Genomic DNA, 13,299 nt, shown 5'->3' with positions numbered 1-13,299 from the left:
GATGTAGAGTCAATCTCTACACTATCAAACTACTGAAATATTTATATGCATGTTTTGCAATAAACCTACAATATTTTGCTTCTGTATTTATTATCAACATCTTTAAATCAATAGTTGTGTACTATTTTTCTGCCATTTTTAGTTTCGATTGTCATTCGCAATGCTTCATGACATTGTAGTCTTGTAACTGTCCGATTTTCGAGTACTTGTTTGCTTTTAAATCAAAGTTTGTAGTGTTTTGATTCACCTTGTAGCTGGTGAGTTTGGTTCATAGCTTATAATTCCTTAACAAAGATGTTTTTAAAAGCCCTATGAGAAAGAAATGATTGGGAGAAATACTTCCAGAACAAAGGCCGCTGAAAAAGTGGGTTTTTGTAGATGGGTATTTCTAGGTGGTTGCTTACTCCTCTGTTTCCTTATACATATTTGTCATTGTTGTCACTGTATTACTGTAATTTAGTTGAAACTCTTGTACAACTTTGCCACCCTGAATGACTCTGAGGAGCGCCCCCCCCCCCCCCCCCCCCCCTTAAGCTCCTATTAGTCTTTCCCTTTGAAGACTGGAATCTCAATCTGGCTCACACACAGAGACTCGCACCTCAAACTCACAGAACTCCCTCCTGAAATGACTTTTCCTTGCTTTGCTTTAGTAACCATGGATACGGCTACAGGGAAGCCGGCTTGAAGGGCCTGTCGACACAGAACTTCCATGAAATGAAATTAATTAACAGCAGAAAACTTAAACGAGATTGCTTATGCTAATAAAACATTCCTCTGATTCAGAAAACATGGCTTTTTTCCCCTTCTTTTTTACATCAACTGTCAAAGTCATTATCATCTGTTAGTTATGCTGTGAATTCTTCAGGATGTTATTAGGAAGCTGTATTGCAAGGGAATTCTGCTTTCATCGTTTTCTCTATCCCTTAGGTCATAGAGGTAGTGGCCTGACCATATTTCCTGTCACTTTTTTGCTTATTTTGATGTAGTTTGTACCCCCTCAGTATGAATGCTATTTTCTATGGAGGACTAGGAGTGCCAAGAGTGCCAGTAAAGCAACTTTAAATGTCTATTTGTCTATTTGAGAAGTGATGTATGCATTTTCATTGATTCATTTTCAAATTGATAATTGTTTCCTTAATTTTATGCGGCACTTCTAGTCCTAGTTGAGATTCTGTTACTAACCCAAGTGCAAAGATTATAAAACTTGTTTGTATGCAATATATTCACATTCTTTAAAGTCCCTTTGCAAGAAAGTCTCTGACAAAATTAATAAATATGTATTTTCCTGTAGCGTTTTGGCCATTCTTGGAGCAAAGGGCTGAGGAGACTGTTTTATTTTCAACATTGCCTTGTTTAAATTACAGAAATCTGGGCGCTTTGCCTCAATCTCCTTGAAACAATGGAAAGTCAAATGTCTGTCTGTTTCTCTTCGTCGTCTTCACTCTTTGTCCTTCAGTCAGGCGCTCTCAGGTTGCTCAATGTTTTACTTGAGGTTGAGTAAAGGTGGCCGTCCACATTTATCATGGCACTGTGCTTGAGGCAATCGCTTCTCTGAAGTGAGTTTGCCAAAGCTGACTGAAAGATGTGGTCCAATTGTATTCTGTAAGAGCAGAGAAAGCAGCCATGACCTATGTTCAAGTTTACTGTTGAGTCAGGGGTGCATAAAATGCCAACTTGTGTTGCAATGAGGTACAATAGGGTGCAGAGGTGACCGTGTTTAGCGTTATCTGTGGAAAGTGCTGTGCAACACTAATGTAGGGCGGATATTCTGTGCTACGCTAACTGGCATCCAGAACAGGAAGGGTTGGGGCGGAACCTTCACGCTAGCTTCCTGTTAGGCAGGAAGTATCTTTGAGTAGTGAGACGGTTTCCCCATTGCAGTGATCCAAAGCAAATACCTCTCCACAAGCATCAACTATGATGAATGAATAACAGACACCAAACCACATGCTCAGTATTTTCCCCTATCCTTTCAGAGAACTCTGTTGGCTAACTCTGGAAAGATAGTTCCTTCTTTTAGTTTATACCCCTAGAAGATTTGTCTTCTGCCTTTCAAACACATTGTAATTTATCGTATAAGACTACTATGCAGCCCTCCAAAAAGTTTAACACAAAACCAACACTGTGCCTGATGGAAAAACAACCTGAATCTCACTTTGATTTTTGAGGAACTTTACTGCAAAGTCATGACACCATCTTTTACCCTGAAAAGCGGTAATGAAACATGCAAGTCTGGAGTTTTGGCTCTGTATAAATCAGTGTTGCACTTGTCGACAGGAAGTGATTTAGTTTGGCAATGTTTTAGGAAGTCTACAAGATTTGGAAAGTCATATTTGGAAACATTAGGACCAGAATGGAGAAAAATAATCGCTAAAAGGGCATGGGAATGAAACTTATATGGAAACTGGTTTTAAAAAATGACATATAAAGTGGTTTGCTTCATTGGATTTCATTGCCAAATAGTACCGAGAGGAATAGCCGTGAGAGGAATATTTATATTTATTTTAGTTCTTTGGTTAGGACCTTGGTTTACTCTTCCTTTTAATGACTATTTATACAGGCCAAAGTGTCATCTCTCAGATGGAATTAAAGATGGAAAAGTCATTGTTTTTGTTTTGCGCATCTTCTTCTGCACTCTCTCTAATGTATTAACTATTGGGAATTCTGGAAATTGTCTTCCTTTTCATTGAGCTTTTTTCGTCCAATGAATAAATGTGCGATTTGTTGAGGAGGGCAGTGTGAAGATGGAGTGGGTGGCATTTAAAAGCGCTTTGCTGGTCACAGTGTATGACTCTGTAAAGGTTATCGATGTCTGTAGCTGACCCTCATGATGGAAGAAGACAACGCAAAGGAGTATTTTGTCATTGATGCCAATTTCCTGTTGACTCGACCGGAGAGGGATTTGAATTTTGCAAGTTTGACCTTCTCTTTCTTCTCTTCCTAAAAGCAAAAATACTACTTCTTTTTAAATAATTATCAATTTCAGCAGCATGAGGCTTGTAATCTTGTCTCCTAAGTGGAGAGTTTACACAAAGATGAAAAATCTGTCATTTCCTCACTCTGTTCCAAACATGTAGGCTATGTCTTTATTTCTAGTTTCTACTGTGGAACACTGAAGATCTTTAATAAAAGGTCTTTTTTTTTTTTTTTTTATGCAGTGAGTAAACTTGGTCCAATTCACTGTTTTTTTAGTATTATTTAAATATGATTATAATATTTATTATTAGTTTTTAAAACTTGTAGTTTTCATTTAAATTATGTTATGGGCTTCTGTCATACTATTAATTTAAATGTTTATTTTTCACTTTAATTCTATTTTAGTTAGTTATTTTATTTTAGCACTGCAAATTAAACTTGCATCATTTATTTGCCAAGGCAACATAGTTTTTAAGTTTAAGATTTTCATCTAATATTCTTTATTTTATTTCACATTTATTTCAGTTCAGTTAGATATTCGATTTTTAAAAAATAGTTTTAGTTACTATTAACAACACTGGTCCAATGTTGTTTGACTTTCATTGTATGGATATAAAGAAATAAAGAAGTGTGAAGTCCGCACACTGAAAATTACTGCTCCAAAGGATTTATTAAAAGGCAACGCTTCGACCCTCAGGTCTTCATCAGGCACAATCTATAAAGATATAAAGAGCCAAATCATAATTCAAAATACCGGTATCTTCTTTTGTGTAGACACTTAAAGACCACACTCTACCAGTGTAGACACGAAGTCGTCATACAGGTTGGGTGTTCTTTGACTCAATTAGTGGTCGACCGATATCTTAGAGAGCAGGATGGGCGATATAAAGCCAATATTTATATATACACACTTTATATTTATTTTAAAGGTGCTCTAAGTGATGTTGGGTGACGTCACTTCTTGTTGACGTTCAAAGTATTGTCAAACAAAACGGATGCTAGCTAGACCCTCCCTCCTCCTCATCTGCGCACTAACACTAATGCTTCTTGTCGGTTATTGTCTGAAACACTGTTTTTTATGTTTCGTGGTGCGGGTTGGCCCAGTTTGTTTTTGTTGCTGTTTGTGGAACCTGGTGTGTCTACAGAGACCGCATTTTTTTTACAGTGTGTTTAGCTAGCGGATAGTGAGATGTTTGCTGTACAATGTGACAAAATGTTTTGCCCTAAAATACGCGTGACATCGCTAAGAGCACCTTTAATCAATATTTAATAAATTAGAAAACAAATCCTTAAAATAAACATGCTTATACTTTAGATGGCAACTTCTTGAATCTGCAATCCTATTACAGTATTTTTCACAAATAAAGTAATTGTTTAAAAATATATGAATATGTGAATGAAAAGGAAGTAAACACTGTATCAGGGCACTCAGTAATATGGTAATTTCGTGCGCACTGGTAATCCATATTTTTTCAAATCAAGACAAGGCAACGTTCATTTTACATACAGCACACAGTGAAAACGATATGCATATGACACAGTGGGCAACTGGACATAGCAAAGCATATTTTAAAATTAATGATTTAAAGTTTTCCGATCACGTCTCCTGTGAAGCTGATCTTTTGTTCGCATTCACTCACTTCGCACGGACCGACTGTCACTCGCAGTAACACGTTTATGCAGGCTACAAATGCACACTTCACAAGATATCACAGCTAGATTCGATTAAATCGGCAAGGTTTGTTTAATTAAATGTTTAACATATTCAGAGATTTGTTGAAATGATGTAGATGCGCATTTGCTGAATGTTGATGGTAAATGATAAAGTATTTTAGCCTGATTGTTTGCCTTTTCTGTTACTATTAATATAAAAGCAACACTTTACTTTTTCGCATACCATTTACCTTCTTTGTTTACCAGTTCTGTCTAACAAAGTATTAGATATGACTGACAGAGATCGTAAACTAATGAAGACGGAGAATGTGAGTGAGCGCTGTGTGATCAGGTGCTGCCGTTCTCTTCTCAGGCGCTGCCGTTCTCAGCGCCGCCCGTCAAAATAAAAGTCCCGCTTCAAACCTTGGCGATGTATCGGTCGACCACTAGACTCAATCTTAACTTCTCTTCATCTCCCGCTCATGTTGAAATGCACCTTTTCCTCTTCCTGTGCGGACTTCCCTCAATCCATGTCGTAGATCTTTAATGCTAAGTCACTTCAGTTTGTTTGTTGCTCGACAAGCTCAATGTCCTCCATCACTCTTATATCATGTCAGAGATTTAACTTGTTAGCGGTAAATGACCGTATCCATCCCTCTGTTTGTTGTGCCCTCAGACAAAGGCACGTAGATGTGTTTTCACAACGAAGGAGGACAGCGATAGCGATCGTACAATGCAGTAACCGCTGAAGACTGTGAGACCCTGAGAACTTATCTGCAATCTCAACTCATTGTGCATATTATATTTCACATTCAGGGCATCTTTCTCAAGGAATGGAGCTCCATTGCTGATCATGTTGTAAACACATAATTTATGCTACATCAAGGTTGGTTGGGAATTACACTTTTGTGATGACACTTGGCCACTGTCATATAAGAGTTTCACTAAATTCATCAGAGGATGCATCAGAGTTTATGCATCAAGCTTCATTAATTTGGCTTTTGACGTATGTTTTAAAATGTAATTGTTACTGTAATTGTTTGTGTACACATTGACTCGGGCAGGGCAAGCTAGGCCAAGCTGCAGTGTTTGTTTCCATGAAACCGCAGTGACGTTTGTTTTAAAAGCAAACAGGCCTGTTTAGGCGGGTGAAAGAGAGGGAGAAAGGCAGAAAATTGAAGTGCAAAGCATGGAGTGCTGGGAAAAAAAGAGAGTTCGCAATAATACAGCCATTCACTAAAGTGTTGACTGCGGCCAGCTGTTTGCACATTCAGCGAGGTGAAACTCTTTCAGACTTCATTTGTGGACTTTTTGAACCAGTTTGTGCCTTTTTTTGCAAGCTGTTATTTCACTGCACAAGAAACAAGACCACACAATCCTTCCCAGACACATTCTTTGTATTATTAATAGCCCGTGTATGATGTAATTTACAGCTGTTTTTCTTATTAACAGAAGGTGGTTGCAACCAAAATCCATTTGACATTTCTGAAGCATGACAGAACTTCTAAAAATGATTGCAAGAGAGATAGTTTAACCTATGAGACCAAGTTTGTTTTTTGTTCCCCCCCCATAATTTCTCTCTCTCTCTCCCTCTCTCTCTCTCTCAGTCCAAACTGTGGCAGTCGTCAGCTGCATTTGAGAGAGGGAGAAACCTTGAAAGGAAACAGAATAAATAAAAGAAGAGGAAAGAAAATAAAGCAGTAGCAGGGTTGAGGGACGTGTGAGGTTCAGGGGAAGGTGGTCTCGAACAGTGCCATCTCTGTTAGAGCAGCGGGAGGAAATCTCTCCGTATTCCTGTTGCATACTGCCAGCCCTCTCCACCAAACCATTCGGCAGGTGCTGCTGTTCGTTCCCATCACTGATCTGAGCTCAGTTATATCATTTTGTTTCATAGCAGCAAGTAGCAGTTCCAAGATTAAGGGTGCATGTGCCACTAAATATATATGTGGCTTGAAAGTAGGCATGGGCCGGTTACCGGTTTCAGAGTGTACCGCGGTTTGAAAAAGTCAAAGCTTCAAAACCACTAAAATTTCTGTTATACCTTTCCTGTGGTATGAGCTGTTTTGTCTTGTCAAATAAGGAAAGTGCAGGAATCCCTCAGGCTGTGTGCAGCGTAGAGAGTAACACGACCCCTCCCTCTGTAGTTGGTGCGAGCAGTCAGTCACAAAGTACTCAGATAAATACAGTCAGTTTTGGAACGTAAATATGTTGAGAGAAAACGCACGTTATGTAACAGTATATTGGATCTGTGCATAAACTCTTGAAGTGTCAGTAGCCTAATAAACCAGCTGCTGCGGTCTGTCATGTTAATCAAAGAACAAAAGACAGAGACTGAATAACTTTTGTAACTTTAATTGTAAGCATTTAATTAAAAGCGTTAATCTGTATTTAGTGTTTTTTACAATGAAAACAGTTATTTTCCAGTGTTATTTTACATTTGATTACTTTCATTTCAGTAGTTTGTTGACCTCATTTCAGCCATGTTTATTTCATTTTCATTTGTTTATTTCAATTTTATTCTATTGTATTTATTTGTGCTATTTGTTCTTATTTTAGAATCCAATTATTTTATTTTATTATTTAACCTGACATGCATGTTTACTACTGATCCAAATATTCTATATGTTGCTTAAAAATATAAAATATTGTGTTCATTGAACACAAGTAAATTGAATATCACCCAGTAGCCCAAGACTGGTTGCCCACTGAAGCTAAGCAGGGTTGAGCCTGGTCAGTACCTGCATGGTGCTCACCCTGTGGTCTGTGTGGGTCCTAATGCCCCAGTATGGTGATGGGGACAATACTGTCAAAGAGCAGGTAAACTGAGTTTTTGTCTCTGTGGTCACAAACAATCCCAGGATGTCTTTCGAAAGAGTAGGGGTGTAACCCTAGCCTGGTCCCACCAGACTCTCGTACATTTCATTTGTATAGAGAGTCTGGCCTCGCTCCATTGACGAGCGTTAACTTCCTTGTAGGCGGGTACTCTGTTGAAGTTTAAAACTATTGGATCTGCCCAGAGCCACTCTGGATCTGCCATAACCAATCGCTAACGTTTGGTCGTGACGTATGACGACTCAAACTAGCGCACGACATCAATGTCATCGTTCTCAGCCACTCCCTCTTTTCGCTGATTGGACCGGTAAAAAATTGACTGGGGAAAACCAAAGAATACACCACAAACCCAGACGCAGTACTGAAGGAAAATGAAAATTGAGCGGAAGTACGTAGGAGGGCGGAGCCAGGCTAGTGTAACCCCGGTATCCTGGCCAAATTTGCCCAGTGGCCCCTGTCCATCATGCGCATATATATACACATACATACATACACTGATAGGCTTCATCACTCTCTGTCTCCTCTCCACCAATAAGCTGTCTGGTGGGCGTTCTGGCGCAATATGGTACGATATGATATATCATTCAGGTGGATGCTGCACATTGATGGTGGTTGAGGAGATTCCCCCTTCTATGTAAAGTGCTTTGAGTGCAGAGAAAAGCACTATATAAATGTAATGAATTATTATTATTATTATTATTATATGTGTGTTTAATAGCAGTGGTTTACTCTGCACGGGTCCTTCAACAATCACAAACAGTAAAATGCACCTGTAACTTCTCTTGGGCTTTCTTATACTGCCATTAAAAAAAAATAATAATTAAGTACTGGACTCAATAGCTTTTTATGCTATTGAGTTTTATCACATCTTAAAGGTACTTTTATGCAATTTAAGTAATCGGCTGAGCCTCTCATGGTGGTAAGAGAAGACGTCAAATGGATAATTAAATGTATAAATGCAGTACCGAATAGTACATGACATTAGATTGCTCAGCCACAGATGAGAGTTGATTTGGATGGGTAAAACCATCAGTTTTCCCTTAAGGCTCCATCATTTTTATTTAATTTTTTTATTGTATTGTAGGATGGCTGATCAATCAAATGTCAATCGTATAGTGCCTCCTCTTGCATCAGTGACTACCTTTCATGATCATTGTGCATGAGTCCTTGCTTTGTCTCACTGTTCTTGATAAATGAAATCCTCCTGGTACTATAAATTTGTTGGTTTGCATGCTCTGCACATCTGAGTCCTTCCCCACAGTGACTACATGATGCTGCAATCCAGCATTTGTTCTCAGGACAGTACATATCTCTTCCTCTTCAACCCCCCAGTCCTGATTCACACACTATCCATCCTAAATAGTATTATTAATATAGTAGTAGTAATAGTAATAGTAATTGAATGTGGTGGATTTTAACTGTGACAAAATAAGTAACACGGCAGTTCAAACTGTGACAGGATGCATGTAACCAGTGCCCGTCTACGGAGAGCCTGGCCACTCCCTATTAAGTCCTATTGTACCGAATTTCGGTTGTAGTTCCACCAGAGTTCCACTGGGGGCGATCGCCCATGAGTGCAAAATGAACGGGAGTCTATGGAGCTAGACGGCTAAATTTGTCTCGTTCACCCAATTGCCGTTGAGAAATCTCAGATTTGATTGTAGGTTTTGCAAGTTCAACATGGGTTATAGGTCGAAAGTTGAATGAACGAGTACTTATGTCCTTTCGATTTCTTACAGGTTGAGTTGTTGTTGCCCATAACACGCTAGCATTCTGCTTATGAACGCTGGTTGGTCAGTGAAGGACTGATTACGACCAGAGATACCGCTTGATGGCATCGTGGCATCCGAAGCGGGATCAGAATGTTAAGAACTTTAGTTTTACAAAAACTCTTCTGTCACGTGTATTTGCCTGTGTCAGCTGTCTCGAGAGAAAAGAAAGCGCAGAGCACGAACGCACCAAAGTGACTGAAGGATTGCCGTTAAGCAGTATCTCTAGTCGTACGATGTGTATGACGTCATTGACATTTTAAAAGACTTTTTAAAGCAAATAAGTGACTCTAAAAAATCTAACACCCAACAATGTGTAATTTCTTTGCGTCTCGTTTCGAATACAACATTCAAATTACTAGACAAAAAATTCTATCCTGAGAAAAGTGGATTTTGAGGGGTATAGTTCCATAGACCTCCATTCATTCTGCACTCGTCCTGTGAGCGCCCTCATATGGAACAAGAGTGGAACTGGAACCAGTAGGGGTGTGCAAAAAAATCGATTCACATTTGAATCGCGATTCAATCTTTACCGATTCAGAATCGATTCATATAATTCCAAAAATCGATTCTATTTATTTATTTATTTATTTATGGCGTGCACGGGCGGAGTGGCAATCGGCTGAGTCGGGACTTTTACCGGTGGTTCGGTAGTGTTTCGAGGCTGCGAGGGCCCGTCTGATAAATAGTTACATTGCAAGTTCTTGCCGCCCGCTGGTCAAACTGTGTGTGCAGCGCTGCTCAACCCGTATAAATGCATCGATCCGCTGATTATGTTTGAGTTCTTAATGGTCTGTAGATCTTTTGCCAAGCGTGTCAGAGGTTATGGGTTCTAAACCGCACTCGTATAGTTTTTTCTCTCTCTCATCAAAACCGAATATGTTCATCACGTTTGTGTGCATTTTATTTTGAGATTTCACCGGAACCACAACAGCGATATGAAGCGCGCGTCCGAGTGAAGACTGCGCGAGCCACAGAGAACACTGTATCCATGACACTGATAGCAGCGGCAACGAGCGCTGTCAGCGCTCAGCTTGATTTCAAAAACAACAGATCTCTTACTTAATAGCGAACTAAATAAATGCTCTGCTAGTTAACTGGAGATACCCGCAAATTACGCCTATGAACGACTTCACTAGATCTAAACAAATCAATCTAACCATAGATGTTACCAGTAGCGGTGGCTTTTTAAAATCTATTTAAAATTATTTCGCAAGGGTTCTATGACATTAGTATATTTTTAGGAAGTTCAATGTGCCCAGTCGAGTTCACATTTCAACAGTCAGCCTGGTAGCTGAAGTAGTCCTTAAACCACATTTAGCATAATTGTTTGTTTGATCTGACTACAGCACTTTAAAGCTAAATGTAAAAGCGTTTTATTTAAGTTTTATTTTAAACTTGAATTAAATGCATTTGAAAGCTGGCCAAAGCTTGGCACTTTGCACTTTTTAGTTTTTATTTTGAAGACAAAGTAATATCAAACTACATTTAATTTGTTGTGTTTTTTTTTCTTTTAAATTGTGTCTACTGCAATCAATCACATAGGAAAAAGTAAACTACATTTATATACTGCGAATCGTTTTTTGAATCGAGAATCGTTTTTGAATCGAAAATCGATTTTGAATCGAATCTTGAGACAAAAAATCGGTATCGAATCGTGACATTTTCTGAATCGTGCACCCCTAGGAACCAGTTCAGAAGCCATTCTCTGATGTAACTAAGCGAGGGTGTCCGTTAAAGACGCAATTTTGGCGTAGTATGTCCCAAATCTTGCCTACTATTCTGCTACACACTCAAAGTATGTACTTTTTCTTCACAAAAACAGTACATACTTTTAGGGCATAGTATAAGTAGGCGAACTGGGACACCACGCTGGTCTAAAACAGGTTTCTCAAAAGCTGCCCTAATCAGAGATGGAACTAATAAATCTCTTCTTCAGGGGCGTCTTATCTCACTCCCTTCATGGCCTGAGGGATCCTATGATGGATAATGATCCTGATTTGTCAGTGCTCTTGGAACACGGCCCAAACAACGGATTTCAGAGCCGGTGGGAGAAAAGGTCTTTCAGTTGGCTTGTCATTGTAGGGTCGCCCACAGTTTACGCCTGGCCATAACTTATAAGCCGGGTTTAATATCATGAGCCTTTTAGCTATACTTTTAAAGGTAGATGGTGTATTAGTTGCCATGTGATATGACATCTGAGTCAAAGCTTAGTCTATATTTCAAAGTTAATAAATGTAATGATGCTTCAAGAGTACGCCACAAGTAATAAATGAACACCGTAGGTCTGGCATAAGACCTTTAGCCCTTTATAAATATTTTAACTGTAACCACACCTCTTTCCTCCTGTTCTCTTTGCATTTCCTGTGTTTTTTTATGTGTGAATTTTCCTGGGTAGTAATTACAATAGCAATGCAAATGGGACTAAACTTCCTGTATAAGTCCTGTGGTCAGACATGTTTTCTTTCTGAGAATCCTGCTCTAATCTAAAACCGTTACTCCAGCAAAGCATCAATACATGTTTACCATTCTCACTAAGGAAATTAAAACTTGAATGACAGGAACAATCAAGAAATATTGACGGGCTGGCCTTTGCTTGTTTGTCACAACATATTGTTCCTGTAAGGCTGCAAACTTGTGTGTGCTTCTGGGGACGTGGCAAATTAGGCTGTTTTGAGAAGCTAGCTTGATGCTATTTGAGATACCAACATTTCTCCTCAAAGCCCCTGGTTCCCAGTACCCATCGAGTAGACACTCGAGAAGAGGGTAGACCTATTCCCAAATCATTGCTTTCCAATTTTCAGTGTGACGCAGGAGCCATTAGCGTGGATTTCTAGGCAGAATGTTTTCAAAAGCATCACTGAGGACTGGACCTAATGTGTACCTCGTCTGTCAATACTGAGCTGGCTGTTTAAACCTGAGGCATAAATAATTAATCATATGAGGCAGATAACAGGTGCTGGAGTTTTTAAATTGCTCATGGTTGCATTGCATTTAAAACGGGCTGTCTGCAATTGTAGCATATGGATGTTTCAATAGCGGCTGCTCTTAACTAGAAAGTGGGTTGGCAGATGGCCTAGGTGACTCAGGTGACTGATTTGGAACTTGGGTAGCATACAAATTGAGCTCACATGGGACACTACACTCATAATGTATTGCAATTAATTATAATTTTTATAGTTATAATAAACATTTCTCTCATTTCGTCGCATTAGAAGATTAGTGTGTAGAAAGTGTACCTGCTGGAAGACCGTTAATTCCTTCAGAGGTTTGTACTTATGCTTTTAAACACATTGTGTTTGGCTACAGGACAAATGACATTAATGAATTTAAAGCTTGATTTCTGGAGCAGTTACACTTCATATTCGAGAAAAACGATGCAGTAGTGTTATGATATTTTAAGTATCAATGTTTAATTTAGTTTTTAAAGTTTGTGTTTTAATCATATTTTAATTATCTGCAATAGTTTAGCACAAATACACAAGTCAAATTCAGATTGACTGTGGATTGGACTTCCCAGCATTGCAGAGGAGAACAAGTTTGATGTGATTCAGGTGATTTCATGAGAAGTCAATCTTGGTGCATTTTCATTAACTTGTGTTATGTTGCGGGTCAATTTGACCCGTTTCGATTTTCTAGTTGTTGGAAATACTGGTTAACCTTTGTTTTTTTTTTCTTGATATTTTGTGACTTTTTCTCATTTATCATGATGAACATGCATGCAAAGTTTCAACATGCTGATGTGTTTTGACATATACAAACAAAATTACTATTACGTTCGTGATGTTCGCGGGTCAATTTGACCCTCATAGGCAGCCATTCAAAAGCAACTGTACAGACACAAAATAAAAACATTTATTTTCTGTATGTAAGGGCACTTCAACTCCAGTTCTAACGTGCAAGTGTATCTAAAAGTGATCTAACCCTGACCAAACACACTTGAAAAAGCTAAAATCACAGTGTTTAGAATTATTTGCAAATTACAGATGAAAATCTTTGTCAGACACAGAGAGTAAAATAAGCTCTCATTTCAATATTCAAGATATCTAAAATACCTAGCTTTTAACCAAAACTTTTATGTAGGATTTTCAAAGGCAGCTTCACAGAGCCAAAAAATTTATAAAAAAAA

At 38.7% G+C, this 13,299-nt stretch overlaps 1 protein-coding gene across 1 annotated transcript in view; it reads left to right on the top strand.

The window, feature by feature from the left end:
- Window positions 1-13,299, top strand: part of gnai2a (guanine nucleotide binding protein (G protein), alpha inhibiting activity polypeptide 2a) — an 81,910-nt gene that overhangs the window by 22,547 nt on the left and 46,064 nt on the right. The window lies entirely within an intron of this gene.

This window comes from Rhinichthys klamathensis, unplaced genomic scaffold (genome assembly GCF_029890125.1).
Source record: "Rhinichthys klamathensis goyatoka isolate OS25496 unplaced genomic scaffold, OSU_Roscu_1.1 h1tg000056l_1, whole genome shotgun sequence".
Taxonomy (NCBI): Eukaryota; Metazoa; Chordata; class Actinopteri; order Cypriniformes; family Leuciscidae; genus Rhinichthys; species Rhinichthys klamathensis.
The sequence above is the reverse complement of the archived record's forward strand: the minus strand, read 5'-3'. Positions and strand labels throughout refer to the sequence as shown.